The sequence below is a fragment of the Euleptes europaea genome, chromosome 10 (assembly GCF_029931775.1).
Source record: "Euleptes europaea isolate rEulEur1 chromosome 10, rEulEur1.hap1, whole genome shotgun sequence".
Taxonomy (NCBI): Eukaryota; Metazoa; Chordata; class Lepidosauria; order Squamata; family Sphaerodactylidae; genus Euleptes; species Euleptes europaea.
This window is the reverse complement of record NC_079321.1, coordinates 76,083,018-76,108,435: the sequence shown is the minus strand read 5'-3', so window position 1 is coordinate 76,108,435 and position 25,418 is coordinate 76,083,018. Positions and strand designations below refer to the sequence as shown.

Here is a 25,418-nt window from a genome sequence, read left to right as displayed (position 1 = left end):
TTGCAACATCTTAGAGACAATCAACTCTATGCTAAGGTGTCCAAATGTGAGTTCCACCAAAAAACAGTTGACTTTTCTGGGTTATATAAGGACTAACGAAGGACCCAGAAAAGATACAAGCTGTAACCAGTTGGGAACCACCCTCAACCCGTAAACAGGTTCAACGATTTCTCGGGTTCGCGAATTTCTACAGGGGGTTCCTCCCCAGTTTTGCTCAGGTTGCTCTGCCCATTACGGACCTCCTTAAGATTAAGGGAAAGGGGAGCGCTGCCGTCCTACCATCGGCTAAAGTGAATTGGACCCCCCAATGCCAAACTGCTTTCGACAGTCTCAAGCGACTGTTTACCTCCGACCCGGTATTGAAACACCCTGATCCTAAACAGATGTTTATAGTCCAGGTAGATGCTTCTTACGTAGCGATGGGGGGTGCATTGCTACAGTGAGGGGGGATGGCCACCTTCATCCATGCGCTTTCTCAAAGAAGTTCACGCAGTCTCAGCTTAATTGGCCGATCTGGGAAAAAGAGGCAGCCGCAGTCAAGCATGCCCTCATGGTGTGGAGACAATTCTTAAAAGGTTCTAAAGTCCCTTTTGAAGTGTGGAGCGATCACAGGAATCTGGAAGCATTAACGGGAGCTCGCAAACTGTCCGCTAAACAGGTTTGATGGGTGGACTTCTTTGCTCAATTCCGCTTTGTATTGAAATACGTGCCAGGAAAGCAAAACCTGCTGGCCGATGCTTTATCTCAACTGCCCCAATACCCTACCAAAATTGAACGCCCCAAGAGTCCCTCTTCACTCCAGCTCAGGGGTTCACTGCCCACCTTGGCAGTGCAAACCCGGTCGCAGACCCGACTCTCATCACAGTCTCCACGGGGGACGGGGAGACCTAAGCTCGATCCTGTCGGTCGGCCCGTCTACGTCTCCTTCGCCGGTTCTGGTTCCACCCCCCGCACAGTCCCAAGATGCCAGTCCCGGAGTACAGCCGTCCACCCAACCCCCCCCCCTTGGCATCAACGTCTTGTCCTGTGCTGAAACCTGCTGACGCAGTGCCCTCTGTTACCTCTGTGCCAGACATGGAGGGCCTGACCGAGTTCTTTAAGGAATCCCTCTGTTGCAGTTACCAAGCCGAACTTGGTCTGCAAACACCCTGCCAACGTCTTTGGTTGAACGCGGGGGTTATTGGTTTAAAGACTAAGTTGCATGTGCCTAAAGGACTGTGGAGGGAGGTTCTGCGTTTGGTCCATGGAGCCAAAGCTGCGGGACACTTTGGATTTCTAAAGACCTTACATCTGTTGAGAAGGCAATTTTGGTGGGCGGGCATGCGGACTGATGTGGATTCATTCATCCGTAGTTGCCCAGTATGTGCTGCTGCCAAAAGACCCCAGGGCAAACTGCCCGGACTGTTACAGCCTTTGGAAACCCCCAGTGGACCCTGGGATGTAATCTCGATGGATTTTATGACTGATCTACCCCTCAGCAAGGGAAAAACTGTACTCTGGGTAATCACAGACCTGTTCTCAAAACAGGTGCAACTGGTACCTTGCACAGTTATTCCTTCCGCCCCAAAACTAGCCCGCCCTTTTGTGACGCACGTCTTTCGCCTACATGGATTTCTGCGCAAGGTGGCCAGCGACCGCGGAAGTAGTTTTGTGGCTAAGTTCTGGAGAGCTTTCTTAAAGTTGGTTGGGGTAGAACAAGGACTGTCAACTGCCTTCCATCCCCAAACTGACGGCCAAACAGAACAGGTGAATGCAGTGTTGGAATGCTACTTACGTTGCTATGTCAATTACCACCAAGATGATTGGGTAGAACTGTTGCCTTTTGCTGAGTATGCTTACAATAATGCTGTGCACCAGTCCACTGGATTTAGCCCTTTTTGGGCTGTATATAAACAGGACTTTGGCCTCATTGGCTTTGTTGACTTATCTGGGGAGGAGGGAGGTGGAAATGTGGCTACCTGGGTGCATACGATTCAAACAACCTGGCCATGGTTAATGAAAAATCTGGAACGTGCCAAACACAAATATAAAGCTCAGGCTGACGAACACCGGTCGCCAAGTAAAGAATACGGGGTGGGAGATGCGGTTTATCTGTCCACCAAGAACCTACGGTCAACCTTCCCGTGTGGCAAACTCAGTGCTGTTTGTGGGTCCATTCCCCATTTCCGGCATTATCAACCTGATCACTGTGGAACTCTCTCTCCCAAAGTCATTAAAGAGAATCCATCCCGTGTTCCATGTCAGTCTGTTAAAACCGCATGTTCCCTCCTCTGAGTGGCATCCTGAATCACTGCCCAAAGTGCCTGTGATGGTGGGGGGGGAGCATTTTGAGGTTGCCAAGATCTTGGACTCGCGTATCCATCGTGGACCCCTCCAATATCTGGTTCGTTGGAAGCACTTCAGTTCTGCTCACAATGAGTGGGTGCGTTCACGTGATGTCTCCACCCCCCGTCTAGTCCGTGAATTCCATGCTGCCTACCTGCACAAACCAGTGCCCGAATAGTGGTAGGGGGGGCCTTGGGGGGCAGAATGTCAGGCCTAGCCTGTACAGGAAATGCCAGGCGAGGTCTGACCGAAGATGTTTATGCTTACTGCAGGTGCTGGCCAAGGTCAACTGTGGCAACTGCCAACTTGTGTTTTGACTCTGAATTCTGTGTGCATCTTACCTCAAGGGGAGGGGGGTTCTCATGGCATCCAATGCTTTTGATTTCATATATACCCTGTACCATGCTCTTAGTTCTCATTAGTGCCATCTTGAATATCAGCTGCGGTTAACCTGTAGATTTTCCAATAAATCAACTCTCTTTTGGACTATTCGTCTGTGGATGTTGTTTATGGGATTGTCACGGGGCTAGTGCTCACAAGTAGTGCTGTTGCCAAGGCAACCCTCATTGTGTCAACAGCTCTTTGACATTTCACGTCCCAGCCCTGCATTTCCATTCTTTCCGAACTTGGACTGGGATGTCTCAAAAAACAGAACTGAACACTTTTAAATTACTGAGAGAAATTTGTATTCCTTAAGGAATGTTGCTATAAAGTAGCAACATTTGTCAGCTCAGAGATTATTTTAAGATATAAATTAATTGTGTCCAGAAAGGTTGGTGGGGATCCTTTTGTTACAAGAAGCATTTCTAGTTAGAAATTGTCAATTGCTTCCATGGCTTGCCTGTCTATACTGTATGTATCCCATAGGTACATTTTTACCTTTCCCCCTCTGGGCTTGGCCAAAGGCTGAGGTCTACTAGGGTTCTCACTTGGCATGCCCAAATGAGCCCACTATTTGGTGCAGCACTCCTTTGCTTTTATCCCTTAGAAGCTCCTTGATCAATTGATCTTGAGCAGCATATATCTAGTATTGGAGGGTGCAGCACTCTTCAACCCTCCTCCCTGCTGAAGGTCTTCCCACTCTAAGCAGGCTACAGCAGAAATGTAGGAAGATTTGGAGATAATTGTGGGAACTAGGGCTGTCGATTCGGTTTGTCCTGAACCGAAAAACAGCTGAATTTCCCCTGATTCGGCGGTTTTTAGTTCTGGACGAACCGAACTCAAAAATGGGGGGAAACCGGGGGAGCCGAATTCAGCAAGTTTGGGAGTTCGTGAACACATCCGGCAAATTCGGGGCCGTCAGTAAGCAGCATTCTCCTCCCCCGGCCAATCGGTGGCCAAGCTGGGTCTTCTTCTGGCCAATCAGTCAGGATTGAGTACTGGAGGAATCAGCTGCTGCACGGCCGGGCCGGGGAGAGAGAGAGAGAGTGAGAGAAATCCTGTGTGTGTGTGTGTGGGGGGGTGCTTGTGCACATTCGCTCCTTTCTGTGGCTTCAGGGAGCGCATTTTTTGGGGTACAGACCCCAAACTTTCAGTGGAGCTTCAGACAAGCCTTCTTAAGAGACCCTTGAAGTTTTGTAAACATTGGGTCAGGGGGTCCTGAGATATGGGCTCCCCCTTTTCTCTTTCCATGGCTGCAGGGGGCACATTTTTGGGGGTACAGACCCCAAACTTTCAGTGGAGCTTTAGATGAGCCTTGTCAAGAGACCCCCCACGTTTTGTAGACTTTGGGTTAGGGGGTCCCGAGATATGGGCTCCACCCCTTTTCCCTCTCCCCTTTTCCATTTCCATGGCTGCAGGGGGCACTTTTTTGGGGGTGCAGCCCCCAAACCTTCAGGATATCTTCAGACGAGCCTTCTTAAGAGACCCCCCAAGTTTTGTAAAGATGGGTTCAGTGGGGGCAGAAATATTGGCTCCCCCCTTTTTCTCTTTCCGTAGCTGCAGGGGTGCATTTTTAGGGTACAGACCCCAAACTTTCAGCGGAGCTTCAGACAAGCCTTCTTAAGAGACCTCCCAAGTTTTGTAAACATTGGGTCAGGGGACCCCGAGATATGGGCTTTCCCCTTTTCCCTATTGGGATGAATGGATCACCCGATCCTGTATGCAGAGCAAAACGTCCCATGCTTAAATGGAATCGTGTTGGATAACCCAGTCCTCCTCCCAGCCCCTCTTGATGGAACAGAAGACTGCCACAGTAAGACCCCTTTGGGGGCTTTAATCTATACTTTTTCTCCTGTGTGTGTGTGTGTGGGGGGAAGCAGAGTCTCTGTGTGTGTGGGGAGGGAGCAGTTTCTGTGGTTGGGGGGAAGCCAAAGGGGGCTTTTGCCCGTTCTGCCTGGAGGGGTGTGCCCCCTCGAGTCTCTCTCTCCCTGGTTTGAGGGGGGGCTTCAGTTGTATGTCCTCAGGTTTTCCCTCATTCATACGACGGTTACATCTATTTTGATGCTTGCTAAAACTGGTTTTCAAATGGTGACTTAAAGAATGCATTTTCCTGGTCCCGAGTCCCATGCAAAAGGGGAAATTCCACCCCTCCTGCTCATTATGCATAGCTATCTGCCTCTGTCCCTTTCCATGGTTTGCAAACTCCCAGGTGTCAGGTGTTGCTTTGCATGTTTGCAAAGGTGTTGCTTTGCAGTTGTGTTGCTTTGCAGTGTTTCTTTGCAGTTGTGTTGCTTTGCAAACTTCTTAGCACCTGCCCCGCCCTTTGCATATTTGCAAAGGTGTTGCTTTGCAGTTGTGTTGCTTTGCAGTGTTGCTTTGCAAACTTCTTAGCACCTGCCCCGCCCTTGCTCTCATCAGCTGTTTGTCGGGGCTGGGAGCTTTGTGCGTGGGCGGCAAGCTCTGCTCAGAGATGCACATTAAGGGTGGGGGGACCCCTTTCGGGGCCCATATCTCAGCCCCCCCTGACCCAATCTTTACAAAACTTGGGGGGTCTGGCAAGAAGAGTCCTTTGAAGCTCTGCTGAAAGTTTGGGACCTCTACCCCCAAAAATGCCCCCCTGAGCCGTGGAAAGGCGCAGTTGTGTTTTTAATGGCTTTATTCGGCCGCATTTTTTCCCCGAACTTTGAATTCCTGCCGAATTGCACAGACCCGAAGTGGGGGAGTTCGGACTTCGGCATATCCCGAATCTAAATGGGCCGAATTCAGCCGAATCCGAACTATACCGAATTTATTTAAATTCAACAGCCCTAATGGGAACCATGCCTGTACAGTTGCTCAAGGCGATATAGTGGAGTTACTAAATAAACTCAAATACTGAGGGTAATGCTGCTTCTGTTTTTGACTAAGCAATACATCAAGGCTGCATGTACAAAATGCATCAAAGAATGGGTCCCTAAACCTATTCAGATTTGATGTAAATTATATGTAAAAAACCATTAATTCAATTGAAATCTGACTATTGATTAGAAATTTGTATCCATTCATGTAACTTTTGCTCAAACTGCCGTGAAATCAAGAGATTTTATGAAGGAGTTGAACTAATATTACATTCCAGGTGTATCTGTTTTATTCCATGCAAATTTTGTTCCTTAAAGAAAAAAAGTATCTCTCTTTCCACTGTTGTGTTTGTTTAAAAGTGAAGTCTTGAAAAATAATGGATAAAAGTCCCACTGGACTAGCTAGTTGATCATAGAAGGTTTCACAGTGTTTATTTAATTGATTGTTACCTGCCACTCAGTGTTTGGCACAAATGGTTTGACATCTTTGTGTTGTGCTGGATTGTTGAGAGCTGATCTGATAGCTGGATTGGCTGGTCGATGCACAGTAATAATGAAAAAGGAAGCGCTTAGGAATTCAACTACAATGGTAAAAAATGCAAGATGTCAGAGGAGCCATATATTAAATAGAATTTGAATTGAAAACAGAATCCCAGGCTGCCACTGGGGGCATTTTGATCATTTTGATTTATTAAACTTTTATAGCAGCATTCCGGTAAAGCTGAATTACAATACTTAATTTGAGCTAGTTTATTGTATACAGAGGTTTTGAAACAGAGATTGTTTGAATGATGATAAATCTGGGGTTAATAGGTTCTTTTCCCCCCATGCACATAGTATGTGTACATCCATGCTTGACTCCGTAAGTATCTATTTAAGCATCTAGTAGTGACAAACTGGATTGCTTAAATCAGAGGAATCTTAAATATAATTTATCGTGTATTGCGTCTTAAATGATTTCCTTTAAATTATACTGACTGTGTGCACTATATTTGGGTACCTATGTATATGGGTACCTATGTGGGCCTCGCTGTAATTATATATGTTTTAAGTATGTCATAGGAGGAAAACCAATTCCCCTCCCAGTAACAATATCTGAATTCTGTATAGCAATGACATTTTTGATCGTCTCTCTCAGTTGCCATAGATGGGTTTTCTAATCCCTGAGCACAGCAATAAAAAGAAATCAATTACTATTAGAGTGGCACTCTGGGTTAGAGGCATTATGGGGTTCACACTTGGTTTTGCAGCAGGGAGATGATACTTAGCTGCAAATCAGGCGTGATGCAAAAGATGGATGAGACAGAGTTCAAGGAGCAGTAATGTGAGGGTCCAGCGCTATCATTCCAAGCTGTCTCAGCAACATGATGGATGGTTTGGTGGTAAGAAGCAATAATATGGCGATGAATGATTCATCTGCAGATCCTGAGCCACTTATGCCCAATCTACCTATTGGTGCTCTAGCAGCACAATGATTCCTGGTTTGTTGTGAGGTTCTAAATTACTCAAGCAAGCAAACCAGGTTGTTCAATTAGGAACCCAAGTTTTTTTTTGGCAGCTGCTAATGAAGAAGGTAGAGTGTCAAACATTCCGGCTTCTTGTAAATGTAATTACTTCATATTTATGCATACTACTTGTTGATGGGATCTTGTAATCTTATGCTAATATGGTAAGTAATTTGTTACCTCTAGAAATCTCTCTCTGTGTGCCTTCTGGTCATTATCATGAAACATGATAAATGATCTCACCCATGAGATGTAAATGAAAATGAAAAGGATAATTGGATGTTCTATGTCTAAAATGTATCTGGAATAGTATTTTGCAATTATAATTAATTTTCCCTGGCTTCCAAATAAGGTGCTTTGCTATGTATCAGTGACCTTTAATCATCTTGGCTCCTGTATTGAAAGTAATTTTAAAGCCTTGGCCCTAGGCTCACACAGAATAGTTCACCTAAGTCCTTCTCTAACAGCTTGAGCATTTAATCATTCCCAAGAAAAGGCTAATCATGAATTTCCAAACACAGCTGATTTTTAATGCATTATTTGGTGCAGTCCTGGTGTTACTGCATTTAAGTTGCAATGTGGTACAAGATGCTGGAGGGTTCTGTAGGCACGAGCACAAAGTGCTTACCTGTTTTATCTAGAGATCATGTGAGTACTCTGACAATTAGACAGAATAGAAAATGATCCACTGTAGCAGAACTGCTTTACTGCTGTGTGCAGGAAAGAGTGCTTTCTTCCCAGAATTCCACTGCCAGTACATATCCCTGTCAGGAAGCGGGGGTAATTTGTTTGAAATTAGGCCAATGGATTGTTTGATTATGGATAGATAGGAGTCAGATACAGCACACAATACCGGTAACCAGACAGAGTATTTCCTGTTTCAAGAGTCAAAAATCTTTATCTAAAGTTAATGGTACTGGGATTCAAACACAAGAAATCCTTTCTACATATCTAGTTTCCTATAAACTTGCTAGAAATCCTAGCAGGTGTCTAAGGCTTAATCCTATTGTCCCATCTCTGCTCCTGAGAGCAGAAATGGTGCATCTTGCTTCTGTAAAATCCAAACGGCGAGAGAGAACCACAGCTTTAAGATCTGTAGCATTATGTCTAGGAAGATTAAAATGTTCTACCACTAGTTTCTGAATGTTGTGATTTTTTAATGTCAGATCTGTATTCACAGATTCTGTCATGAGGGACCGACACTAGTAAAGTATACACAGTTGGAGTGTATGCTGTTTTGCTTGCTTCCTTTAGAATTCTTGGGAATGTCATTTAGCTGCTGAAAGGCATGAAGCATGTGATATATAAGCAGGTAGGGACTGCAAAGAGGCAGAACACTTTGTGCTATTATAGTTTCTTTTGCCTGAGTTATTCAGGGCCATTCTGGGAAGGGAACAGGAACACTGAACGGTAATGCATTGGCATCCATGGAATACTGCTGCATTCCTTCATTCCCCATCCAACCATATTCCATGCTCTTGAACCATACACGGTGCTGGACATGTGCAGGTTGGAGTGGGAGGATAATAAAATGAGCATAATCCTTGATATAGTGGACCTTTGGCGAAGTTGCTCTAATCAGAATTCCATCTACAGCCTTGCAGTTGTGCAATCATGAAAGTCAACAGTTCTTCTGAAAAGCAGATTCAAGGCAATTTTTAATCTATTGTGTGAAGCTGCCTAGCACTATTCAGATAACTTAATTGTTGTGCCAGCGTTTCCTACAGCAAAACCTTAGAAGTGAAGATGTCATAACACCTTTGTAATACATACCTTAACCATGATTGGGCCATGATAACACTGGTATTACAGTTTAATAGATGTGTACATACAGCAGTTAGGTTTGCAGAGTATAACATGGAGACAATCTTAGAACATTTTTATAGTTGATTCCAGCAGATTGACGACTTCTTAAATATGTATGCATGGTTTGGAGATATCATGGTTAGCATTGTGTTTCATCCTCTAGTGGGTAATTACATTTTGCAAACTGCTGCAGAAATGCCCATTTAGTTATTATAACAATAATTTTGTCAATAAAAGGTTCAAGATGAATTCACAAAATGGAATTAAGGAATGTTATGGGATGAAATGTGTAAGTACTTGATTTAAAAAATAAAAAGATCATGCACAAATGAACATAAAGTGAACCCTGTTTAACTTTTGCTGACAGTGCTACAGCTAAAGCACTGTTCCTTTTTATTCAAGGACAGATTGTAAAATGATTGCAGCGGTGTTTCAAATTGAGGTGAATAAAATGTCATGGTGATACACAGGTTGTGAAATTCAGATACAGAAACATGAGTTAAGGTTATTGTGGCGACCTTCTGGAACTTCTGAATATGCAGTGAAATAGATTTGTATTTACTTTGTCACTTGATGGCTGTGCTATTCAACAAGCTGAAAGTGAGACGGGGTTCCATTCCTCATCTTCTCCATGAAGTAAGACCGTGGGCCCTGATTCAGCACAACAACCCCTTTATTTCTCAATCTGCTCACAGGTCGCATTGTTGCCAGTCCTCCAGCCAGAGTTCATTCACTCCCGCTGTACTCTGTGACCATCCCCACTCCAGAAATTCCTTCATCCTGTGTCGGCTGCATGCCATGCTCCTCAGGCTTGTGCTGCCTCCCAACACCTCTCTGCCACCAGTCTAAGTTCCTTCCCCAATCACTGACCCTGCGTCTCAGCCCCAGGTGCTTGAACTACCGCCCTAGTTCCCCTTAACCCCAGCAGTAACCCTTCTCCCTTGATGGCCGCCACTTGGATTAATCATCCTCTCCCTGCTGTCAGCATTCCTTTAGTGACTTTAGTGGTTGGTCATGCTATGCTCCTGATACCATGGCCACTCTTCTAAAAGGTGCAAACACATTGCCAATTTAATGTTTCTATAGAAGTGAATGACTTTCATTGTTACTTGGGGGCAGGGAGTGAGCATAAACTCTAAAATGTGGCTAATGCCATCACATTTAGCTATCGCGAGTTCAGCGGATTTAATCAGATGCCCAAGAAACTCCACCAGACTGTAGCTTCTACAAAAGTGCTAGTTTATTCACAGTGCAGTTCTTAAAAGCTCTATATACAATTCAGCAGAGCCGCTGGCTTAGTCTGTATATTCACCCCAACACTGAGCCCTAGAGGCCCTGCCACTTATACACATATCTCATGCATTGGTAATTGCCTGGCCACCTGGAGTATTGCATCATACTACCGGTTCCATCCAGTTCTCTCCAGTCCACTCTGCTGGGGCAAGTCATTTCTACACCTTGCATCAGCTAGATTAAGTGGATCTATTCTCTTACTGACAGCTCCTTCTCAGCTGTCCTGTCAAAATAATACAGCATGCTTGCATATTCTTGACATTAGCTTGGCCAGAAAGCACTTGATGAAGTGCTTAACCCCTGCCTATCACAGTGTTTATATAGGGGTATATATGAGGGGTTTTGCTGCAGTGCCAGAATGTTCCCTGACTGGCAGAACTTTGTGTACGTCAGTGGCTTCCATCGAAGAGATCTGTGAATGAAAGTGAATACAGCCTGTCATACCTATGGGAAATAAATTTGCAGGTTTCATACTGGTAAACCACTTTATTCCAGAATGCTGTATTCCTAAACATTTGTTTCCATATATTAACCTGGAATGCCCATTATATAGTATGGTAGCCTCTTTTGTAACATTCAGTTTTGAAATTATGGCTACAGCTTTCCCCAAACTGCTTTATGCCAGTGTGGCTAGTTTGGGGATTGTCAATATGTATCTAATTTTAAACCTACATTGTTTTCTGTGGTTGTGTTTTTGCTCCAGTTATTACTGATACTTCTCAGAATAGCTGTTACATTTATACTTTGTCCTGCTCTGTTCATGTGATGAGTCAGTAACTAGTTGCTTGGAAAGGTGTCTCTTGAACAGTGCAAATACTTAACAGAGGTGCACCCTTCTAAGCCCATTGACTGTAGTGGACTTAGAATGGTGCACCTCTGTTTCAGATTACACTGAGGTCTCTTCAGGAAATAGGGTCCTATCTGCATAATCAGACAGCATCAGTACCTTTACCATAACTATTATTTGGTCTCATGATAGTTGTTACACTATTTCCTTTGTAGTTAATATGAGGGCTATTACATGATTATTAGCAATAAGCATTTTGGCTTTGGAAATGGCAGATTCCTCCACAGCATCCCAATCATTTGCTCACGGGTGCTTTAATATATCATTGCTTTCCTGAATAGGACTAATATTCATGTAGAAAAATGTGTGTTCCCATTCATTTATGTAATGCAATGCAAGTGTTTTTTCTTGCCATACATACAGTACTTAGACTGTAGTTAGTCCTGATCACTGTACTCATGGCAGTAAAACAGGGAATTCCCAAGACTCATTTCCATAGCATGATGTGATACTTAGTGCAATGCATCTCTAAATGACTGTTATATTGTTCATTACTACTTCTGTAGAAGCACTGTTAGGATGCCTGTCATCTGGGAAAGATCATGATGGATAGCCACGTTAGTCTGTCTGTATCAGCAGAAAAGATCAAGAGTCCAGTAGTACCTTAAAGACTAACAAAATTTCCAGCAGGATATGAGCTTTCGTGAACCACAGCTCACTTTTTCTGATATATTCAGGTATCTGAAGAAGTGAGCTGTGAATCACGAAAGCTTATACCCTGCCAGAAAATTTGTTAATCTGGAAAAGAATGTGCTTAAGGTAGCCAAGGAGCATGAGCTACTATGAACAGGTGACAGCTGGAAGCAAGTGGCAAATATGGCACAAAGATCCTTGATAAATCCATACTATTTCAGCCATTACAGCAGGGCACCCACTGATCCTTTCCTGGTATCTGCTAAGTGTTTTTAGAAAGTGGGTGTGACCAGGTGGGGCTTTTAACCAGCAGGACTTCTGATCGGCCATTGGAGAGCTGATCTGCTGTGATTTGGTAGCAGCTGCCACTATAGCACAAAGATTTTCACCTCATGACTGAAGGTAAGCTGTGTGTATGCAAGAAAATGTTTTAAAACAATACATTCATTTAAAAAGCATCCTGTTAAACAGCTTCTCTCAGAAATGTTCAAGAGTTACTATTAGGGTTATGCATAACCTCACTGCCTGACATTTTGTGTTTGGCCCTGCCTGTGTGTGTGTGTTAAGTGCCGTCAAGTCGCTTCCGACTCATGGCGACCCTATGAATGAAAGTCCTCCAAAATGTCCTATCTTTGACAGCCTTGCTCATCCTGTGCTGCATCCATTTTGTGGTTGTCCCCACTACCTTGTGTCAAAAGTTCAAAGTGCCTGCAGGGACCCTGGCAGTAGAGAAACCCGGATTGTTGGATGTGTTGTTGTAGAGGTCAGAAACACAGCATGTGTTGATATTTACTACGATTTCTCCCCATTTGTGAGGGTATTTGGAAAATGATCTGGAAGTATAGTCCATTTTCATTAATATGGCTTTATGTTCAGGAAGCAGTGCTTGCTAGCAGAAAACGTAAGAGCAGTAAAATAGATTAAATGTCTTCGCAGATATTATTAGCTTTTTAAAAAATGTACCCAATGTCTTCTGTCTTCTGACATTTCCACTTTTCTCCCAAAATGTTAATGGTAGTTAATGTAAACAACAAATTATATTTTGGTACATAGTGGGCTGGATTCTATGCAGCACAAATGGAAGGCCCTGATGAGGCAAAATGACAATATCAAGATTAGTGGCTGCCCTGAGGGGTAAGCTAATAAAAACTCTACCCTTTTGCCTTTTCAAAGCCTCCAGAGCCAAAGGAATTCTAGTGGAACCAGCCACACAAACATCTCGGCCTCTGGCATTGCTGACAGGCAGCTTCTTGGGGAAGGGGGTGTGCATGAAAAAATCCACTTCTGTTGACACTTTGTGCTGGCAGTACACGTGATCCAGCCTAATGTACTGTATGCAACTTAAAATTAGGCAATATTTCAAATGATGTAACATGTCAGCTATAAATGCAAGATGTCGAAGTAATAACTCATGTTATTTCAACTCTTTGTTAGTATGATCATATACTTTATGAATCTTAGACTTGACGCATGATAAAACACAGTAGGAAAAAGTTCCAGTTTAATCACTAAACAGAACAACAATTAATGATTCCCCTAGTGGAATTTTACTTGTTTCAAAACTAAACCAACAGTTCCAACTTTAGCCTCAAATATGAGTATAACATCTGTTATACTGTTCCTAATTTCCCCTCAGGCAGCCACCGGGCAAAGTTTAGTTCTGTTAGTAAACTGTGGCCATCTTTCTAGTCTTAGGGTTGCCAGGTCCATCTTCGCCATCGGCAGAAGGTTTTTGGGGCGGAGCCTGAGGAGGGCAGGGTTTGGGGAGGGGAGGGACTTCAATGCCATAGAGTCCAATTGCTAAAGCAGCCATTTTCTCCAGATCTCTATCAGCTGGAGATCTCTATCAGCTGGAGATCAGTTGTAATAGCAGGAGATCTCCAGCTAGTACCTGGAGATTGGAGCAACCCAAAACAGCACTATAACACTATAAAGCAAATAAGTGAATTTTATAAAGTGCAAAGTGAATAAATATATATAGCATATACAAAGGGAGTACAAACAGATACAAAATTTACAATAACAATCCAATAAGTATGACTTATCAAGAGGATGCCAAGGATCCTGATTCAACAGGTAAGTTCAAGTAATCAACCAATTAAGGTATCATTTGATATTAGAATTTTTTGAATCATTCAAATTCTTTTTAGGTTGCAGTTATTGGAACAAAGCCACAGGAAAAAGATGTCAGACGTGTTGTCTAGATCGGGACCACGTTTCGCATTCTGTCCTTTTGGAGACCTGGATACAAATCTTTGCGGTCCCTATGAGACAACACCTACTAAGGCACTTATACTTATATCTATTATTGATACAGGTCACCGAAGAAGCCATATGCGAAACGTGGTCCCGATCTAGACAACACGTCTGACATCTTTTTCCTGTGGCTTTGTTCCAATAACTGCAACCTAAAAAGAATTTGAATGATTCAAAAAATTCTAATATCAAATGATACCTTAATTGGTTGATTACTTGAACTTACCTGTTGAATCAGGATCCTTGGCATCCTCTTGATAAGTCATACTTATTGGATTGTTATTGTAAATTTTGTATCTGTTTGTACTCCCTTTGTATATGCTGTATATATTTATTCACTTTGCACTTTATAAAATTCACTTATTTGCTTTATAGTGTTATAGTGCTGTTTTGGGTTGCTCCAATTATCCTTACAGCACTGAGCCTTCTTTTCTTGTGTAGTACCTGGAGATTGGCAAACCTATTCTAGTCTAGATGGAAAGAATGATTGTAACAAGAACTAGCATGTATATACATGATCAATTATATCTGAAACCAGCAGGGAAGGGGACCCACAATGAATCCCAGGGGCATCTCTCCTCTTTTCCTGCTTTCTTCTCTTCTTCCCATTCAACCTACCTTTATCTGTCCCCCTGTCTTCAGCTTTCCCTCCTTCCCTCCCCTTGGCAGCCTCTATCCAGGCTGCGGAGTTACATGGTGGCAGCCACTGGGCCTGGGCCCAGTTGCACAGTGGGAACCTGCAAGGACTTTTTTTCCACCCTCAAAGGCCAAAGCAGCCCTGTAAAAGGGCCCAGCCCTTTCCCCCTGCCCTTTACTGACCGGAGTGCCTGGGGAGTACCATCAGGCTCCCCACAGGTTTTTAGGACATTGGTTAAATCCTTCCTCTTCTTGCAGGCTATGTAAAATGTACAGCTTTAAGGGTGGTACTTAAGTGAGTGTTTAGCTCTGCTTTTACTGATGCTTTGTGTTGTAAGCAAACATGGTAATATTGTTTTTATTCTTTTCTGCATTGAGCACAAGAAGAAACTGAAAGATGGAAGCAAAATGCTTGGCTGGATTTGTGCATTACAACTGCAGGAAACAGAAAAGGGACTCAGCTTTGATTTTCACTTTGCAGCTAGACATCATCTAAATGAATTGGGCTGTGTTTGTTTTTCCATTGTTTTTCCATTGGAACCTAAGTACCCACCTTTGCTTTTTTACCTTTGAAATGCATGCACGTAAGTGGGTGTTGCATTCATTGGGGCATTTCAGAGATCATTTGAATGTAGAATCAAGTCAGTTTTATCTGTAAGCTAAAAAGTTAAGGTGAAAAAAATAAACTGCTTTAACTCCTGCTTTGGACTAACAAATTGCTACATGTTGAAGGAGAGATTTTGTTTCTTCACTTTATGAGCCCACTTAGTGTCAGGCCTCATACTTATCAAGCACCCCGGCTCAGTTCCAGAAAATCTCTGCCTGCCTGCCTGCCTGCCTGCCTGCCTGCAGGGGTTCTGTGTTTCCTAAAGTTGTCATTTAAAAATATACCATTGAAGGAGTGTAGAAAGATGCATGTTAATGCTGCAAGTCCATTTTCATGACTGAACTGTCAGAAGAGCCTCTGACCCATTAGATTTGTTCCTGCTTGCCTGTTCAATCTCTTGCTTGCCAACTAATGATATCACCTCAGGCTTAGGAAAGTTAACAATGTTTCTAGATGTTCAAGATGGAGAAGTTTATGTCCCTTCAGTGTGGGGCACAGTGCCATGGGGCACTTTGTTAAAATTTCCTCACCTGCAAGCATGAGAGAAATAGTGGACAAGCACAGGCACGACTGGGGAAGGGGCAGTTCATTTTCGAAGGTGAGGGATGCACTGAGACTGCTACATCTGTTTTTAGTCTAAATGTTCTACATGTGTGGCACAGCAGGTATTACATTTTTCAGTTCCATATTGTACGCCAGGTGGTGAGCTGCATTATGTTGCTGTCACCAGTTGGAATAGCAGACTTGGTACTGCTCACCCTTGGCATATAATGAAAACCTGTTAAATCGTAATAGCTTCACAGAGTCTTGTTGGTTCTTTTTCAAAAGTTCAGGAAAATCTGTACAACTGATGAATACGATTAAGGCATCTCTCCTCTGAATAATATCTGCAAAGGCAAAAAAAGCAGCAGTCCCATACCTTGAAAGAAGACTCTTGGTTGCCATTAAGATTAAGGAAATTTCTCATTCCCCAAGTTACTGTGAAAGGCAGTGTTTTAAGCTTCTCATTTCAGGGAATGTGATAATTTCTGGAGTGAAAGTTCGGAATGATTTGTGGAGGGGATTACCCTGTACTGCTCTCTGGAAAAAAAGAGTTAAAGGCAAAAATCCATATTGGTCCCGTGTTTCATTTTCTGCTGAGCTACTAGGATCTTGAAGCCGCTTAGTGACTTGAAAATTGGCAGAACTGGCTGTTGATTAACCAGGCTTCTTTGTGGTCATCTAGCAAGGATACATAAGGTGGTCTACTTGTAAAGTGAACGTTGGTGATTAGAAAGCACCCATTTCAACCCACCTCTCTTTGACTAGTGTAATTGCTTGGTATCCCATAGTGTTCCTTAATGAAACAAAATTCTACTGGTTTTCTCTTGGGGACGTAGCTTGAGTCTGATCCTAAAGACTGTGTTGTGTATGTAATTTGTAACAGTAATCTGTGCACTACTGTTTAAAGTGGCATTCCATTGACTGTAACCCAGAGCGAAGTCAGAACCTACTGGTGAAAGATCAAAAAGGGTCTGGGTTATGGCTGAGTCCTGAGGAATCACTCCTCTTTGCGCTAACCCTTATAGACAGAAAGGTTTTCCAAGGCAGAATCTTGCCCATTGAAGAAACTTTGGATATTCTGGTCAACATTCTCAACCTTATAGACCTCCATACACTGCCTCTCAATCCCGACCTAGATGCAGGTATTATTATTCCCTACCCAAAGAGTGTTCTCACCCTCCCAAAGGCTCCCAGGGCTCTGAGAAACAGGGCTTTTGACTGTCCACCCTTTCTCCCTTTTAAGTACAAGCTAGAAGGTTTTTTTCCACAACTTGAGTATCCAAGACACCTGGCTCTTCAATCATCTGACAAAGTTACACATTAGAATTCAATGCTACCCCTGCTTTCTTTCTCATCTCTTTCCCACCCCTCCACCTCCACCTGTGCTACAACAGGAAGTACAAACTCTTTTCACCTTATTTCCTCACAAGAAAGAACTCGGGGGGCAAATTTGTCTGCTAAACCAGTTTGTTTCCACAAAAAAGTTACATATGGTTTCATTAAGAGATATTATTCCTCTGTTGAGACCTCAGGTTTTGTTTGCAACCATAGATTTACAAGATGTACATTTCCATATCTCATTTTTAAAAAGAATTCAGAAAGATCCCCTCATTTTCAGTGTGGGCACTCTTTCTCTGTTTGCTGTCTGTCACTTTCCAAATGAGCAAGCTGCAACTCTCTTTCCAGTCTCTCAGTATCTCATTCACACTCTCTCTTTTAATCTTAAAATCTCTAATTCTGTTTGTCTCTCTTCATAAACTGATTTACAGCCCATTCCTAAGCTTTTGGCGGCAGGGAATGGTGTGTACGAGGCATCACCGCAGTGCCTCCTAACCAGTTTTCTGGCCGCCTAAAGCCTCAAAAAAGCCTTTTATAGGCTTTTTGAAGTTTAAATGGGGCAAAATGCCCCATAGAGAATAGTGGGGCTGCACCTGCAAAACAGCAGTCACAGCACTGCCATTCTCGGCACCGGCGTCTGGGGCTGAAAGGGGACAGGTGTGAGCTCTAGCCCTGCGCTCCATCCCTCAAACAGAATTCAGCAGACTGCAAATCCACGAAAGCAGTTTTATTGGGTAGAATCGACAGGTTATAGAAACTATATTCAGAATGATACTAGTAAGGGGCTGAGGTAAGGCACATGGCATATATAGAAAAGCAAAAGGAGATAATCAGTAACCCAAGCAACCCCCCTCCCAGAGCCAGGAAGGAGTACTTGGCAATTCCCACACTAAAGGAATTCAAGAAGGACTCAGTCTAAACATGGGGCACGGACTGGCCTTGGAGAGAACTGCAAAACAACACCTGGGAGCACAACCATGAACTGGCTTCATGGCCTGCTCCTGACATTCTGCCCCCCTAAAGACCCCCCTTCACCCTTCCTCCGAGGGTTTGTGTGGGTAGGCAGAATGGAATTCTCGCACCAGGCAGGGGGCGGATAGGTCACGGGCACGCACCCATTCGTCTTGGGCAGGACTAAAATGTTTCCAGCGAACCAGGTATTGGAGGGCACCATAACGAAAGCGGGAATCCAGTATCTTAGCCACTGATGTTACTGGCTATGATTTTATCTTATCGGTTTTAAGATTTATGACCATTGTTCGTATCAATTGTAACAATTTATATGCCATTAAAGGTTTATGAATGAATGAATGAATGTATGCCCAGTTTAGAATTTCGGGATGCAATGCTGCCCTGAAGTAGGGCACTCGGGTCGCTTCAGTCCAATCAACTATTTTATTAGCGAGTCTTTGGAAGTCGTCTGCAAACTCGCGGACTGAGGAGGATCCTTGCCGAAGTTGGAGGAGGGCCGCCTTGGACTTCTCTCCCTGGAACGGATCCTCAAAGCATCTTCTTAATGCTCACATGAATTCATTAAGCGACTATATGGAGTGGGCCCGGGTATCAAACTGGAGAACCATGCAATCTGCGGCTTTTCCAGCCAAAAGCAAGGGGACGAATCTCACTCAGCTGTCTTCCATGGGGAAGGAATGCTCCTGTTCCCTCATGTAACTGTCCACTTGGTGTAGAAAACAGGGCAACGCATCTGCGGAGCCATCAAATGTCACTCATAGACGGGGTTGTTTCCATTGCACAACTGGGACCACAGGGGGTGGTGCTGGTGGTTGCCCTGGAGCTGGTAGTATCAGGGCTGGCTGTCCTGGCTTACCCGGAAGCGGCTATGCTGGTTGCCCCGGCTGTCCTGGTTGCCCTGGTTGCCCCGGCTGTGCCGGCTGCCCTAGTTGCACCAGGGCCGGCTGCCCTGGTTGCTCCGGGGCCGGCTGTCCTGGCTTACCCGGCTGCGCCGGCTGCACCGGGGTTGGCTGTCCCAGTTGTCCTGGGGGTTGTTGGTTTGGGACAGGTGCCTCTTGAGTACGCTGCAGGTGACTGTACTCACGCATCACTAAGTCCAGTTGGTCCTGCATCTGGGCCATACGTTCCATTAGCTCTCGGTTTTGAAACCGCAAGGCATGGATTTCTTCCTCAATTCCCCCAGTCCGTCGGGCTCGGCTAACTCGGTAATTGGTATTCCAGTCGCCTTCTTCGACGTACTCGGTCTCCTCCTCCTCATACTCGTGGACATCAGGAGCAAAGGTGAGCCGCTGCCTGCGTGCTACTTCCTGGGGTTGTCCTGGTTCTGGGGAGCCCCAGGTGAACGAAGGAAAAGACCAGTCCATCCCCCCGGTAATTTTTAACCGTGTTTCAGTCCCTGCTGTTGTTCGCGCCCGAGCGAAGGCTGCCTCTGCCAACAGTTGGTCCTCTGCTCGCCTTTGGTCAGTGAGCGCTCAGTCCGCCTCGAGTTTGGCAGCTGCAGCAGCCGTCACAATTGGTTTGGCAGCCTGTTCCAAGAGCATTTGGATCTCCTTGTGTTGGCCCAACAGTGGTAGGACCTGTGGGGCCAGGCCCGCCAAGGCAGGACCAAACTCGGGAATCAGTAACCTTTCGATATTGGCCGCCGTCGCCGCTGCTGGCGTTAAATCCACAAGCACCATGACCGTCCTGGCGGCCGCGTTTTGTGCTTCCCGGTGGCATAGGGTGGGATCCGGAACAGTTTGCGGAACATCTCCCTCGCGAGCCCCCCCAATTGGGAAACCGAGCTCAAGTCCCCGGATCGGGGCCGCCGACTCCTGTTGCGGCTTGCCGAGTGTCAGCCCAGACAACAACCGAGTTAGCAAGACAAGGTCCTCCTGTGCCAACCGGGTCTCTTCCAGCAAAGTATATAGTTCCAAAAGGTTGTAGCGGGCACGTAGATCAGCATCCTGGGTCCCCCAGGGGGTCATCTCTGCCAGGCGACGCCACTGAGCAGTCACTAGCCCAACCAGCCGGGTGGCCTCCGCGTCAGTTTGTAGCGTCTCCTCCAAGACGTCATGCAGTAAATCAGGATCCTCTGGGAGCTCGTCTCACGCCCCAAGCTGAGGAGATGAGTGCCTAGGCGAACCCTCCAGGGCTCTAGCCAAGGTCAGCAATTAAAACCGATGAAGAGGGACTAGTATCATAATGTGAGCTCTAGCACTGTGCTCCATCCCTCAAACAGAATTCAGCAGACGGCAAATCCACGAAAGCAATTTTATTGGGTAGAATCGACAGGTTACAGAAACTATATTCAGAATGATACTAGTAAGGGGTGAGGTAAGGCACATGGCATATATAGAAAAGCAAAAGGAGATAACCAGTAACTCAGGCAACCCCCCCTCTCAGAGGCAGGAAAGAGTACTTGGCAATTCCCACACTAAAGGAATTCAAGAAGGACTCTAAGAAGTCTAAACACGGGGCACAGACTGGCCTTGGAGAGAACTGCAAAACAACACCTGGGAGCACAACCATGAACTGGCTTCATGGCCTGCTCCAGACAACAGGGGACAGAGCACCTCCCGTGATGGCAGCATCCCCCCCCGAATGCTGGTGTGGGCATTTACGCCAGTGGGACGCCAGCGGAAGGCCCAGCTGTTGTTACTGGCTGGCACTGCCACAGCAGCACCAGAAGACCAACATCCGGGCCTCCCTGCCGGCGTTGGGGCCACTCATGGCGGTGTAAGTAGCCTGGGCGCTGGCATGGGGTGCAGCCCCTTCCTGGCCTCCTGAGGACTTTCGTCCTTGGAGTTCAGGAATGGGCTGGTAGCCATTTTTATTTCTCTTTTAATTCTCCATATTTCCAACTGTTCTGCCCCTGTTCTTTTCTCACTACAGCTGCTAATTTTCTGCATTTCTCCCCTCTCTGCATATCTCCTTGCTCTAATCAAGCTCATTCCTTTTTTTATTGTATCTCTGCATCCTGACTCCAGCTGGGCCTTCGTTTCCACCTTCTGACCTGGGTGACAGGGCTGGGGGATGGTCATTTTTAATTTGTATCTGACAAAGTGAGCTTTGATTCACAAAAGTCAAATTATGTTGGTCTCTGCAGTGCTATTGGATTCAAATTTTGTTATGTATGAAAACAGCGTAATGTTACCCAACTTTTAACCACTAAATTATATTTAAAGATATAAAAACTTTCAGATTACTTCCAGTATGAAAGTAAACTGTGTAATGTTGATTTTATAACAGGGAAATATTTGGTAGCTCAAGTTGTAGAATAAGGAATGAGATCAATTAAGAAGAAAGTTAATTAGGTAACGTCAACCCCCCCCCCCCCCCCGACACACACACGATATATAAAGGATTGCATGCTTCAGTTGTCACTTAGTGTACATTTGGGATTTTTGGTTGTGCCACACCTCCGGCTCTAATAGAATGTTGTGTTCTGAAGAATACTAATAATGCTGCAGAACAATTACAGGTTTGTTTAATAACTGATTAAAATTCATGCATAATTTGCTGCAACATGAACAGACTTTAAAACTGGCTCTTTGTCTTCAAGGGCCTGAAAACAAACCATATATGCTAATATAAGAATATGTTTTCCTTCTAATATAAGGATAATGTAATGTGCTGTGATATGTTAGCCTTATGAATGCACTTTTACCCATAATAATCATGCCATTATTCAAAGTATATATTTCTAAACATAGCATCCATTTTGAGGCATTAAGAACGTTGAAGGCATGGTATTTGGCCACTGGTACGCTCGGGTAACTTGGGACTTAAAGGACTTGTACCTTTCCCTTTTAGATGATAATGTGCATCACATACTTTGGAAGAGAAGGGTGGAACATTCAACAAAATAGTCTCATCCCACCCTCTGTATTAAAGGAATTAATTTTATTTACAAAGATATAAAAACTGAAATTTCAGTGCCATTCTGAGAAATTTGTACATAGTCAAGCTCTGAATAATTTTCAAAAACAAGACCTCACCATACTTTTCCAAAAGTATAAAGTCTCTGAGGTTTACCGCACCTAGTGTCCCAAACATTGGCTGTTACCGCACTTGCATTCCCAGCGATTTATTAAGAGTTTGAAAATGTTATAAAAAATACTGTTTGCACTTTCTATGTATTCCCACCGATGTATTAAGAGTTTGAAAACGTTATAAAAAAATACTGTTCGCACTTTATTCGGCCCCTTAAGCTGTGAAGACGACTTCCAACCATTTATAAGCCATGGTATCCAAAAACCCTTTTAAAGCTATGTTTTTTACAACATTTTCAAACTCTTAATACATCACTGGGAATACAAAGTGTGGTAACCCCCATTTTCCGGGCCTTTTAAACCCTGCATTTTCAGCACTCACCACACCTTTTTTCCCCGTTTGGTTGTGGAACCATTTTCAAAGTGCCGAGTAATCGTTCTTTCTGGAAACCCTTTTGTGGCGATGTTTTTGAATGCTCCATCTCCATGATGTTTTCTCCACAGATGCGAAGGGCTGAGAACATTGCTGCGAATCCCAGCAGCAACTCCTACTTTTCCCATGTTTCCCCTCACTGACTCCGCCCCCCTCCACTTCTTCCCAGTTTGTGTTTCCAGGCGGCCATTTCACCATCTCCTCCATAATTTTTTTTTTACCGAACATTTGAGTCTATCACTGGGAGGAAAAAATGTTAGGACGAAGGGACAAAAGGCCATTGGGCCATTGGCACAAAGAGTACAGCTGCACAATGACGCGGTGCTCCCCCACTCCCCCCCCCAAAAAATACATTCTGCTCACCCTGGTGCGTTGGGGAAATGTTACGTATTGGCACTTGTGTTGAAAGCGTCAGTTGGGGAAAGTGCAGTGAGGATTTCCCTAAATGGTTTAAAGGGTTGGGTGGTGAGGACGCACAAATTTATTGGTGCGATAACCCCCTCTGTGGAGTTCCAGTATTCTCCATTTCAATGTTAATCTTTTAAGAACAATTTCATTGGATGCCTATGAACCACAGGCAAATTTTGTCAAGGACAGGTAGACACCATTTAAACTCTTCACCAGGCCCGTATTCTTCTGTGCTTGTCTTATACTATTATATTATATATTTTCTCTTGCACTATTGGATCATTTTTGCAGATATCTGCAATCTTTACCTTACAAAAAAGGAAGAGGAACCCACTTTGACCACAGCAAAGCCCCGGCTCTGGGACTCCCTAACTGATCCACACTCACCCAGGCACCAGGAGATGCTTCTGCAGGGAGAGTGGGCCAGGAGGCTCTGCTGTGAGTTGCGCTGCCACCGCGAAGAACTCCACCAACAGAGCCGCCGCCTCTGCCCAAGCTGGGGCAGTCGGACACAGCAGCCTCGGAAACTCCCCGACGTCCCACATTCACCTGGGCAGCAGGGAATTGGGAGGTGGGGAGGGAGGTCCTGGAGGCCCCAACAAGGCCCAAGATGCTGCGGCCACCCAGGATCCCGCCAGCCAAGACACCAGTTCTGCCTGGACTAGAAGAGCCAGAGTGTGGGGAAAAGTGATGTTGGGAGGAGGAAGAGGCGGGAGCCGAAGCACAGGCCCTGGTTGGCCCTACCAGGCCAAGTCAGAGGCCAGGGGACGGCTGAGCCTAGCAACGGGCATGAGAGGCGGGGTGAGGAAGGCTGCCTAATAGCTGAGCCGCGGGGGAGGTTCAGCGGCTTAGGAAAGCCCCTGTGCCGAAAGAAGGGCCTTTATAGATTCTGGGGGGCGAGGCTAAGGGTGAGGGGTGGGACAGGAAGAAAAGCCTCTCCTATATAAGCCCGTTTTTGTCGAGGCCGGGGAGGAGAGTTTGGTTGTCTGTAGCTACAAGCGCAGGCTCTCAGACTAACCCAGGAGCTGAGGGGATAGCTCTTCCCCTAGACTCTGATTCTGAGGCCGAGGAAACGACTGTGGGACTTGGAAGGTCAAAGGTAGAGAGGCCTGGTGCAGGGGCAGAAGGGTGGGGCACCCACATTTGTCATAATTGTATAACCAATGGAAGCTCAGCATCAGTAGTTATTTTAGGGAAGGAACTTCTGGAACGTGACTGGCCGAAAAGTATGAGAGTCTGCTACTTTCCAACATTTTACAAACGTTACTATGAGAGATTCTGAAGTTGGTGAGATCCAATCCTCATCAAACTATGTGTGTTATGAGTGTGTGTGTGTGTTTGTTGCAGACATTCTGATTGCAACAAAAGCAATTATGACTTGAATATACTTTTAACAACAATATAACGTGTTATTTTTATAATTGTTATTATTGGTAGAAATGTATATGTTTATTTGATTTAGAAAAACAATAAAAATTATTAATAAAAAAACAATAGATTTTGGATCAGAAGAAAGAATGTACACGGGGATTCCTTGCTCTGCTGACTACATTTCTAACCTTTCTTAAGAGTAGGGTACAATCAGCAACTGATATATTGCTCTCACAGAAAAGCCACCTTATTATGAACAGTTGCTCATATTAAAATGGGAAACGACTGAAGATCTCATCAAACTGAAGAATACAAACTATAGTAGTATCTTTAACTATTTTTATCTTATTGGAAGATACTGTTTTTTTTGCTGGTGACCCACATTGTAGACCACATATTCCAATTTATTAAGGTTTACAAACAAACTGGATTTTGATAAAGGACTTTCTATACCAGGGGGCTCTTTAATCATAGCAGGAGAGGAAGCATGTGAAACCCAGGATTTCAGGCTTAACATCACAAATAAATTGTAGTTTGTGTTTGACTTCTTAATGCAGCTGATCGGGTTTGTTTATAATTGTTCTCTGCTAAATATCCACACCAGATAAGCTTGATCTCTGGATACTAAACTAGGAGGTGGTCAGGTTGTTAGTTAAGGACATTCTAGAGAAAAGAGAGAACTAATTCCAGGCTTTACTTTGATGTAGGTAAACTTTATAGCAGACCTTTATAGCAGATCATATTACTTTTCATTGTCTAGTTTCAGCAAGAAGTGGTTTTTGAATAATACCTGGGTTGAGGCTGTGCTCTGCCTTCCCCTCCAGTCCCTAAGAATCATAGAATCATAGAGTTGAAAAGGGCCATATAGACCATCTAGTCCAACCCCCACTCAATGCAGGATCAGGAGCATCTGACAAGTGTTTGTCCAGCTGCTGCGTGAAGACTGTCAGCTCACCACTTCCCTAGCTTAAAGGGAAGCTGCCTCCTGGAAGGACAGAGCTGTTCCTACCTGCTGTGTTACCCTCCCCAGCCTATGAATTGGTCTGTTATGATAAAGTAGCATGGGTTTAAATATTTTTGGTATTTCAGTTATTGTTGGTGGTTGTTGATATTGCAAGCCACTTCTAGCCCACAAATCTTCACAGATGGGAGAAAAGTGGGTTAAAGAACTGTGTTATTGTTATTTCCATCTTGTTTTCTTCCAAAATCCAACTTTAAATACAACAAATTTTGAAAGTCTGCTGGGTTAGATA

The 25,418-nt window shown here is 44.5% G+C and overlaps 1 protein-coding gene across 6 annotated transcripts in view; it reads left to right on the top strand.

Annotated features, from left to right (window-relative positions):
* PTPRK (protein tyrosine phosphatase receptor type K) overlaps nucleotides 1-25,418 on the top strand; it is a 538,596-nt gene that overhangs the window by 293,093 nt on the left and 220,085 nt on the right. The gene's annotated exons all lie outside the window — the stretch shown is intronic.